This window comes from Brassica rapa, chromosome A04, assembly GCF_000309985.2.
Source record: "Brassica rapa cultivar Chiifu-401-42 chromosome A04, CAAS_Brap_v3.01, whole genome shotgun sequence".
NCBI lineage: Eukaryota > Viridiplantae > Streptophyta > Magnoliopsida > Brassicales > Brassicaceae > Brassica > Brassica rapa.
The window spans coordinates 4,707,177-4,719,416 of record NC_024798.2 but is presented as its reverse complement, the minus strand read 5'-3'; positions in this window follow the sequence as shown (position 1 = coordinate 4,719,416).

Here is a 12,240-nt window from a genome sequence, read left to right as displayed (position 1 = left end):
TCCAACTCCAACACCTTCTCAGCCAAATTATCATCATCATCATTACCAAAAGTTTATTTCATCTTCTTCTTCCTGAGATATAAAAGACTCAAAGTCGTAGTCCCTGGATCGAAGTTGCATAGTAAGAAAGCCTGAGATCCACTAACTTCTCAGAGACAAAAGCAAAATTTAATTCAACTTTTATCAGAACTTGGTCTCACTTGATAGTTTTTGATGATGATCCAAAAATTGGTCAGTAAGCGAGATGTCTTCAAGAAGGCTCTCTTTTGTCGAGCTAGTCTTGGTACGAGGCTGTGGTTGTCATCAACAGATACTGTTCTATGATGTTTTGTTTCTATGTCTATCAGTAACATCCAAAAGAGAATTGCAACAGAAAAAAAAACTTCATCAATTTTCAAGAACAAATAATTTCTATGTGAGAAAGAAAAATATTCCTACAAAGGAAAGATGAAAGAGAAAGAAAACTATTGATTTTGAATTTTGAAAAAAGTTTGTACCAATTAGAAGAGTTAAGAGAGAGAATGATTTGACATGAGAAAGAGATTCAGTAGAGAATAAATCTTTGTGTATCTTACGGGAAGATTTGCTCTACTTCTTTTAGTTAATGTGAGAGGTTTATGAAATAGGGGTAGCAGGGTAAAAAGACATCATGAACATTTTTCATTTTTCATGTCTTTGGTATATGGCCAATATCGTGTAAGTGTGTTGGTAGAGCTCCTAATTTCTCATGAATCTATGGGTCTTGGGCAAAATAATTTTAATATTTTTTTTGCATATATTTATAAGTAAATTTAAAAATTTTAAGCCCTTATATCTATTTTTAAAAACAATCGGCCCCCTTTTAGCATTATTTATGGGAAAATATTTTGGGCCCCCGAGCCCACGCCCCCTTGCTCAATGGTGTAAGCCGGTCCTGCATACCCTCGATATCACTTCGTTAGGGCTCTGTTATCTTTATGTGTGTGTGTTTACGTATATTAAAAATGAAAAAGAAATAAAATCTATATCTTTTAGAGAAAAAAATATTTTAAAACATTTATTCTGGACCTAAAGAAGATGGAGTAATACCTAGTAAAGATAAGAACTACAGTCCAAAAAAATTAATAAAACTGGATCTGAAAAAAAAACTTATGTTAGCCCATACATAACAATAAACCAGACCTTTAAATTTAGTGGTCTTCTGTACATATTTCTTCTCTCTTTCCCTCTAGCTACGCAACTTTCAGTATCTACTTTCAAAGACATATTCTTCAAGAATTTAAGAGTTTTCCTTGGACCTATCCTTGTAACTGTTTCATTGAAAATAATTATACTTAGAAATCATTGTCAAGTTATGGTGGTTTCGGTTCATCAATCTATGTTCATAGTCCCAGATAGCACTCCACGTGGTTTGGCCAAAACAAGTTCTAGTGACTATAAATCACCGCTGATATCTCTACCTGTAATGATTTGATCCTCGAAATATATTATAAATCACCGTCGATGTTTCTACTTCAGAACTCCTTTCAAGAATTCACCAACAAAAGGTCGAAACTTCATCAATACATCACTTGTATGTATATTCTCGTTAAAAACACGAAATAGATCATCGCTCGATCCCGAATCAGCCTTTTTGATATGATGAAACTTATCAATCACGAAGAATTTTTACACACATATGCTGTCCATAAGGGTGTGTTCTACTAAGATAAACCAAGTAAAGATTCATTTGTCTCAACCATATCCTCAAGTTATACTACTTAGTGCTGCCTCGAACTCTGGCTCTGGCAGATCCAGACTTGTTCTTGACCGGTTACGGAGTTTTTAATATTCTATTAACTTGATAATGCATTACACTTGAGAACTTTACCTAAATTACACATGTATTGTATACTACATAATATTTAAAATTACAAATCAAAATGACAAATCATTATTTTCAGAAGTTAAAACTTCCAAAAATGTTTTGTTTCCAAAATAAAATAGAAATTCATACAAAATAAGGTAAAATAAAAATATTTTAAAATTAAAATAAATATATATACATATATATATATATATAATATTTTTGAAAATTAACATAACATTAATAAATATTTTTAATAAAATTATGATTTTTTAGAAAAATTTAAAATGTTAAGATTCCATATAAAAAAAATAATACTATGTAGCTCACTGAAAAATTATGTCCAAAAGTATTAATATTATGTAGCTCACTAATAAATTTTTTGATCATTTAACATTGAAGAGATAAAAGTTATGTCCAAAAGTATTAATATTATGTAGCTCACTGAAAAAGAATTAACTTTATACATATAATATTGTTTTGGAAATTTAATATTAAAGATAAATATGACAAATCATTATTTTCAAAATTTCAAAACTTCCAAAATTGTTTTTCCTAAAATAAAATATAAATTAATGCAAAATAAGATAAAATAGCAAAAACAATGATCAGAAATAAATCAACTTAATAATATAAATTACTAAATACTTTCTAAACAAATAATAAAATTTTTTTAAAAGATATATATAATTTTAAATTCCATGTAAAATAAATTAAACTAATTTTAAATCACTTAAAATTAATAAACTTGATATATATTATTTTATAAAATTAAGATAAAATATCAAACTATTATAAAAATAATACAAAATTGATTATTTTGAACTATAATAATTTAATTCACATAAGATTTAAAAATTTGAAGCTACCTAATAGTGAAAATCTTCATATAATAGTTTCTTTTTGTCATCAACATGCACGAACTCAACTAAAATTCTGCAAACCAAACTAATAACTCTGCATCCATATAAACGACGAGAGACGATTGATTCTTGGCACTTCACGCAAGACTGCCGCCATTGTATTATTATTATTGTTAGTATTATTCTTATTATTTTTATTATTGAATTTTGTGAATAAATTATTTGATTATTTCAGAAAATAACCTAAGATAAATTAAGTTAAAGTGAAAACAGAATATTCCTTAAAAAGGAATTACGTTGATATATATATACACTAATATTTCGAAAAGAACTAATATTTTATGAAGAATACAAACTTTAAAAGAATCAGAACTATAAGAAATTAAAACATATCTAATTTAAAGGTTTAAGGTACATAATACTAAAAATGTACACATACATTAAAATTTGAGCCTATAAGCCATTGAGAATGTCTACATAAAATTTAAACCCGCCAATCAAAACATGTCAAACTATTATAAATATTTAATATTTTTAAAATGTCAATATTTCCAAAATAAAATTGTATAAAAGAAAATAGATCATGTGGAGAGTTTGCTTTGTTAGTTAAAATTATAAAGCAATGTTCAAAATCCATGTTCGTATCTAAATTTTTTAAGCAAGAAAATAACCTAAGAAACAAGAAAACACACATAGATAAAGTTTATAGTAGATTTGTGATAAATTAATTCCACACCATCGACACAAGAAAAATAATTTGACTACATGAAAGCAGTACCGGCCCTGGCATAAAGTTGGGGAAGCTGGTGCTTTGGGCGTCAAGTTAGATTAATATTTTAGGGACGCTACAATGTTAAAGTTTGTTTATAGTTTAGTGGTTACGTATCATTGTATGTGGTCACAGGTGCTGGGTTTGATCAACTAGGGGCACCAAATATATTTTTGCTTTAGGCATTAAAATGTATTGGGCCGGGCCTGCATGAAAGCTTTAGAAAGTATCTCGCGTACTATCTTTATATTAATAACTATTATTTTTTACAAAAATTGTAATTATTTTGGTTGTTTCAAAAATAACCTAAAATAAATTAAGTTAAATTAAGAAAATTTAATTTATTTTTTACATCAAAAAACTATTTTATTACTCAGACTTGAGGTGCTGGATTAAGATGATATATTATTAAGAAAAGAAAATTCATTAAAAAAATAGTTTCTTGAAGAAACTTTGACATTTAAAAAAGATTAATAAAAGAATCATTGGTAAAAATAATCCACTTCTGTAATAAAAATATTGTTAAAAATATGGCTAGCTATGAATTTCAAACTGCCTTTTTTCAATTAAAAATAAAATAAAAATTATTTATTTATCTAAAATTGAAATTTTAATCAACACTTTTATTTTATGTTTTGACAAAAAATTTATTAATTCAGTTTCAGTCGAAAACTTCCTAGAATATAATCAAATATGTTATTATGAAGAAAACCTAACACGACGTAGTATACAAAATTTTCTTATAGATAAAAGTCATTAACAATTTCATTCAAAAAGTCATTAACAATAAATCAAACTACATGATGTAGTAAAAAATACTACATGATGATTTCTTGAAAATCTATAATCCGCTTCACCTATAAAAGTTATAGGTTCTATATAGGGTATACATAAAATTAAAATGATCTCATAAAAGTGCTTTTGAATAAATCTATTTTAAAAACAATGTTTATATGATAGAAGATAAAATAAAGAGTTTAAAAGACATGTCTAATAAGTTAGTTAAATTTAAAATAAAATATATATGAAACACCAATAATAAATTATATCCTGAACGATAACTTACAAATAAATAAGAAAAATGGTCAGTATGCATTCACCCACATGATAATGTATATTGCAATAAAGTTGCATTTTGTCTCTTTTCAGCGCATCACCTTTCCCTTGTTCTAAATTGCGCCATGTGGCAGTTTCTAAAATTCTATTTTCGTTGTGTTTTGTTATATCTGAGTAGATGGGCTCTTTTTATTTCTTTAGTAACATGCTTTAATTTGGACCATAAAATAAATCATGGACATGCCCATAATTATGTACATCTACGGGATCTCGATAAACGGAGCCGCAGTGGTGACATGAATGTTCATTTAACCGCCTCTGAAGCCCCGGTGGCCTAACTGCTATCATTCGCATTCAATCAGGCTTATTAGACTTCTCATTAAAGTCGATGAAGAACTTCTCCCACCAGAAGCGGAGGCAGCTAAGGGGTAGGGGGGGAGGGGGGGGGGGGGGGGGGGGGTCAGCTGACCCAACTACTTTTAAATAAATAATTACAAAACATTAAAGGCAAAATTTAATTATACAACTAATATATTTTCATTTTTTATTTTTAAAACTTTTGATTTATATTAGTTTTAATCTTATTTTATTTCTATTGTTTTTTTTTGTGTAATACATTTATAGTTTTTTGGTCATTTAAACATTATGTTTTGATTTTTTTCTTTTTGATCCCAATACAAAAAGTTTCTGGCTCCGCCACCGTCTCCCACTACATCTCATTTAAACTACCTCCTTATTCTACGAATCTAGACTCATAGATAAGGGTGTTGGATTTGTGAAATTCATTACTTTCTTCCTTTCAATCATTAAAATCTTAGCAAATCATCAACCAAGAATGACAACCTCCTCCTTTTTGCTGGAATGGAATCTTCACTGATGTTTCAAGGTCGGGTTCCTTGCTCTGTCTTTATTAACTGTAATAACTGTATTACTGTAATAACTCTTTCTATAACCTTGAGATCTGGAGAGTTAGAGAACAGATTCGTCTCCGAGTTTGTGGTCGGTAATTCGCCGTCAAACTATCATGTAAAATTAAACCGGATAACACTCCCACAATATCATTGACAACATAACATTAAAAATGAATGAAAATTAACCCCTCTCAATCATCAAGGATCTGTCTCAAGAAATGAAAAGAAATATCATATCCGTCATGCGATCATCACCGAATCTTGCACAAGCTGCTCAAGACAACTAATATAGAAGCATATAAACATCAAACCATGGAAAGGCAATCCGCTAGCATCCCTTACAATCGTGTTCTATCGTGTTTATCCGCCGGCAACGTGGAAATTCACTATGTTAAAACCATTCAAAAATATTTTCATCTAGAAAATCACGACATCAGATAAATCAATCATCTACAAACATCAACAAAAGAATTATATGTAGATGTCATTTAGCTTTATGGCTTAATCATGTTGTATAAAGGTGAGATAGATGTTAAAGAAACATAAATCGACAAAATAGAATAGCAGCAAAACATAAATCTCGGAGATCCATGTTGGAAACAAATCGAAGAATTTGTTTTTTTTTTGAGAAAGAAAGAACCCATTAGAAAATTCAGCAGTTACGTTTTTATTCTACATGCGACAAAAGCAACAATAGCATACCACCCAGACGCCAGACAACATCAACAAAAGACGCAACCAATGCTACAATTTTAAACATATAAAAAATTGTGAACGAAACACATCATATAACTCTTTCTACAACCTCTTAATTTTAATGTCAGCAACCACGTTTTTCATTTTTAAATAATAAAATATATTCTCGATCAACTTTTAATAATATCTAAAAAACACAGCATCAAGTTAAATATGTTTCATACTATTCACAATATCACCAAATGTAAACACAGTAATAATCCAATAGAAAGTTCAAAACCACATTGCCAAACATTTATATCAATTATAAAAAAAAAACTCTGGCAGGGGAGAATGCAAAAGTCAACATGGCACTGTAATTTCGAATAATTTCACTTATGCTTTTTTTTCAACTGAGAATAATTGCACTTTGTGCCTCATTATGAACCAACCTGATTTGCAGGGGAAGCACGAGAATCAGGATATGCAGATCAAGGGAAAGTCGTTAAACTATAATCTAATCTCTCCTTAATACATTTACATAAGTTAGTTATTTATGTTATTATACAAAAAGTTGTAACTGTTCATGTTGTGTCCTTTAGTATAAAGAGTTATACTTGTCATGATTCGTACTCTATATAAAGATCAATCATTTGTTGTAAACAATATCACCGAATCTCAATAATACAAAAGTATAATAATACAAAAGTATTTTCAGAAAAGTTTATAAGCCTGAAACGTCTATCTTATTCTTTCTCTTGAACTCGTGTGTAACACACTGTGATCGTTGCGTAACACAAGCGGTTGGTAAAAGATTAACATGGAATCAGAGCTTTAAGGTTGAGAGGACGAAGAACAAAGTACTAGTAAGAAAAACACTTGGCGTGGAGAAAAGGAGGCTAGAAGATTTTTGCATACGATTTTGGAACCACACGAAACGATGAAGAATCAAGTAATCCCCATATTTGATGGAGAGAAGTACGAATTATGGAGCATTAAGATGACAACCATTCTCAAGACCAGAAAGTTATGGTTTGTGGTTGAAGAAGCCGTAGGAGCCCCACCAGCACAAGTGGATGAAACCCCTGAAACAGCAAGGGCAAGATCGCTTAGAGAAGAAGCGATGATGAACGATACATTGGCTTTGCAAATTTTGCAAACTGTTGTATCGGTTCATATCTTCTCACGGATTGCAGCAGCATCAACATCCAAAGAGGCGTGGGATGCATTGAAGGAAGAGTATGAAGGCTCTCTTCAAGTTCGTTTGATTAAACTTCAAACATTGCAAAGGGAGTACGAGAATCTGAAGATGTATGAGAATGAAGACATTAAGGTCTTACGGATAAGATAGTTGAATTAGCAAATCAATTAAGTTATCATGGTGAACAGAAGACAAATGTTCAATTCATAAAGAAGATACTCATCTCTCTCCCAGCCAAGTTCGATAGCATAGTCAGTGTATTGGAGAAAACAAGCGATTTGACTTCAACAAAGATGGCAGAGTTGAACGGGATCTTGAAGGCTCATGAAGCAAGGCTGGCTGCAAGAGAAGAAAGCACCAGTGAAGGAGCATTCGATGCTCGTGTTAAACACATAAATTATGGTGTTACACAAGATAACTCAAAGCGCCGAGGAGGCAAGAAGTGGTGCGGTTTCTGCAAGTAGAACAACCACAATGAGAGCGAGTGTCTGAGGAAACATAAGAAGGATGATCCAAAGACGGATCACAGAAGTAACAAGGAGCATTACAATCGTGGCAAGTTAGGCCAATTTGCAAATAAGTGCTACTCAAAGAAGAAAGAGAAGGCACATCTAAGTCTCGAAGAATACTTGAATGAAGATCACATGTTGTTCAGTGCAAGCGAAGCAGCAACAACAGTGATGGAAGATGTTTGGTTAGTAGACAGTGGAGCAACTAATCATATGACAAAGGAGGATAGTTACTTCTTAAAGCTTGATAGGAGTATCAAGGTTCCAATAAAGATTGGAAATGGATGCACAGTCATGACAGCCGGTAAAGGAGATATTACCGTCATGACTAAAGGTGGCAAGAGGACCATCAGAAATGTGTTATTCGTTCCAGGTTTGGCAAAGAATTTGTTGAGTGTTCCACAAATTGTTTCAAGCGGATACCGGGTGAGATTCCAAGAGAAGAGATGCATCATAGAGGATGCAAAAGGAAGGAGGATAATGGATATCCCAATGACTCACAAAAACTATCGAATCAGGATGAGTTCGGCTCAGGTAGAAGAAGCCATGAGCGCTAGTGAGGAAGGAAACATGGAGACATGGCACAAGATATTTGGTCATGTAGGCGACAAAAGGTTGCAACAAATGTAACATAAAGACTTGGTAAAGGGATTACCAAAGTTTAAAGTCAAGAAGAAAGCATGTGAGGCGTGTACACTTGGAAAACAATCACACAAAAGCTTCCCAAAGGAATCTCAAACTAAGACAAGAGAAAAGCTTGAGATTGTACATACGGATGTATGTGGGCCGATGCAGCATCAGTTTATTGATGGAAGCCGATACTTTTTGCTATTCTTGGATGATCATACTCACATGTGTTGGGTATACTTCATGAAGCAAAAGTCAGAGACATTCTCATTGTTCAAGAAGTTCAAAGCAATGGTGGAGAAGCAATCGGATTGTACCATCAAGAAGCTGAGATCAGATGGAGGTGGTGAGTTCACTTCACGTGAATTCAACCTGTTCTGTGAAGAAGAAGGAATCAATAAGCAAGTCACCTTGCCCTATTCACCACAACAAAATGGTGCATCGGAGCGCATGAATAGGACCTTGGTGGAGATGGCTAGATCGATGTTGGCAGAGCAAGACTTACCGCTCAAGTTATGGGCATAAGTGGTATACATTGCCTCATATCTTCAAAACTGTCTGCCATCAAAGGCAATAGAAGAAGATATCACTCCTATAAAAAAGTGGTGTGGACACAAGCCATATGTGTCACACATGAAAATGTTTGGTAGCATAATTTATATACATGTCCCAGATCAAAAGAAGAGGAAGCTAGATATCAAGGCAAAGCGTGGAGTCTTTGTTGGATATAGCAACCAATCCAAAGGCTATAAAGTTCTCATCTTGGAGAATGAGAAGATTGAAGTATCAAAAGATGTCAAGATTGAAGAAAGCAAGAAGTGGGATTGGAAAAGGCAAGAAGAAGTGAGGAAGACATTGGAGTTGTCTCACTACAAGAAAATAGTCATATTGCAACATAAAAACTGCAACATCCATTTTCGTTAATAATTTGCTATAATTATTGCAATATTTTTGCGATAATAAATATTTGTTGCAGTTTCATTACAAATTTATTGCAAAATCACAACTATAATAGATGTTGCATGGTTTCATTACTAAATTGCAACATTTTGCAACAAAAACAAATATATTGCGAATTTTGCAACAAACATTCAACAGTTTTGAATCATCGTTAATTTTCAAAAGAATAATAATAATAATAATATGTGGCAAAAATGTGACATTAATTATATGTTTTTTATATAAAGTTCAATAGTTTCTCTATATTAAGTACAAGAAATACATAGTATATATTAAGTACATGGACATACCCCAGAATCTATTTCTCCACTTTTTATCGTGAAACAGAGCATATTACAGTTGGTTTCATATCACAGAGTGTTATCTTGATCATTTCAGATACACTATATTTTCTTTCTAGTACTGCCAAAATATAGTTTCTTGTTGTTACTCGAGAGTGACTGCGTTTTCTGGTTTTCTTTTAGTTTTCTACCTCTTTTCAAGCATATATTTTCTCTGTTTTAATTGACTTCTATAAAAAAATGATAAAAAATTCTGGATTCTCAAGTATATAGCTAAATTAGCTATCTACCTTGTGCATCTAATCTTTCACAACTAATATATCGCCATAGTGAAGACTCTCACTCGCCTGAGAAACAAACCGAAGTTACATCCAGCCCTGAGGAACAAACCGAAGGTACATCCAGCCCTGAGGAACAATCCAGAGGTATTTTCAGTCCTGTTTTCATTCAAAATGATGATCATGATACTAGTAGTGGAGATGAAGAAGCTTATAAGGCACCAAGGAAGTTCAGGTCCATGGTTGATATCATGGAAAGGGCACTGAGAGTAGAGCTTGATGAAGCGGCTCAAGCGATAGAAGCTTGTCTTCATGCACATAAAGAACCGTACACTTATGATGAAGTGTGTGGTACCAAGAAATGGAGAGAAGCAATGAATGAGGAAATATTCATGATCGAGAAAAACAAGACATGAGAACTAGTGGACAAGCCAAAGAAGAAGAATGTGATAAGTGTGAAATGGATCTACAAGATCAAGAACGATGCAAACGGCAATCACATCAAGCACAAGGCGCGGCTAGTTGCAAGAGGGTTCTCTCAAGAGTAGTCAACCTTGAGATTTTTGACCCTGTCTCAAGACATGATACAATACGAGCCAAACTTGCCTATGCGGCTCAGATGAAGTGGCGATTGTATCAGATGGATGTGAAGTCAGCCTTTCTCAATGGTGACCTCAAGGAAGAAGTGTATGTCACACAACCGCCTGGGTATGTGACACACGGGAAAGAACACAAGGTGTTAAGGCTACACAAAGCTTTATATGGTTTAAAGCAAGCTCCAAGAGCATGGTATAGAAGAATAGATTCATATTTTCTTCAAAACGGTTTTGAGAGGAGTATGAATGATGCGGCTTTATACATCATGAAGCAAGGAGGAGATGTGTTGATCGTGAGTCTATATGTGGATGATATAATCATCACAGGAAGCAACACTCAGAGCATCAAAACATTCAAGGAGAACATGAAGAAAAAATTCGAGATGGTGGATCTTGGATTGTTGAACTACTTTCTTGGAATGGATGTAATTCAAGACGATGGAAGCATATTTTTTCACAAGAAAAGTATGCAAACAAACTTGTAGACAAGTTTGGGATGCGAGACAGTAAGAGTGTAAGCAATCCACTTACACCACAAGGAAAAGGAGTTGAGGATGGCAAGGAGTATGGATGATGCAAAACGTCAGATATGTACCATCCCTCCGGAGAAACCTCATCTCTACAGGAACCTTTGACAAGTTGGGATTTAAACATAAAGGAGATGGCAGCAAGATCATCTTCACGAAGAACTCCAAGATCGCGTTGCAGGGCAGTCTGATAAACGGACTCTACATTTTGGATGGTGAAACAGTCAGTCCAGAGGCCTGCAATGCAGAGGGACTCAAACTAAAGGTGCCAATCTGGCACAGCCGCTTGGGACACATGAGCTACAAGAACCTTAAACATCTTTTAGGCAATGGGATACTAACCAAGAAAGATGTTGTGGCAGAGTTCTTCTGTGAGCACTGCGTAATGGGAAAGGCCAAAAGAGGAAGTTTTGGTACTGGTAAGCATGACACTAAAAATGTTTTAGAATATGTTCATGCAGATCTCTGGGATTCTCATAATGTTCATCCATCATTGTCTAGTAATAGATATTTTCTGTCTATAGTAGATGATCATTCTAGGAAGGTCTGGATATGGTTTCTTAGGACTAAGGATGAAACGTTTGCTAGCTTTAGTGAATGGAAAATGCTTGTAGAGAATCAGGTTGATAGAAAAGTTAAATGCCTTAGGACTGATAACAGCCTAGAGTTTTGCAACCATGTGTTTAATGAGTTTTGCAGGAAGAATGTCATAACTAGGCACAAGACTTGTGCCTATACGCCTCAACAAAACGGCGTAGCTAAGAAGATGAACCGTACAATAATGGAGAAGGCACAATGCCTACTAAATGAGTCAGGCCTTAGTGAAGACTTTTGGTCAGAGGCAACAGCATTCTCAGTGTACACTATCAACAGATCTCCAGCATCTGCGATAGGGTTGAAGGTCCCAGAAGAGATTTGGCTCGGAAAGAAACCAGGGTACAAACACATGAGGAAGCTAAAGCCAAGATCAGTCAAGGGAGTCTTTATAGGCTATCTTCCTGGCACAAAGGGATACAAGATTTGGCTGCTTGATGGAGAAAAATGTGTAGTTAGCAGAAACGTGAAGTTTTGTGAAGACATGATGTTCAACGACATACCTAAGGGAATTGAGGAAGAGTCAAAGGAAACTGCTAAAGAGAAAGCAGAAAGACCGTTTGTAAAG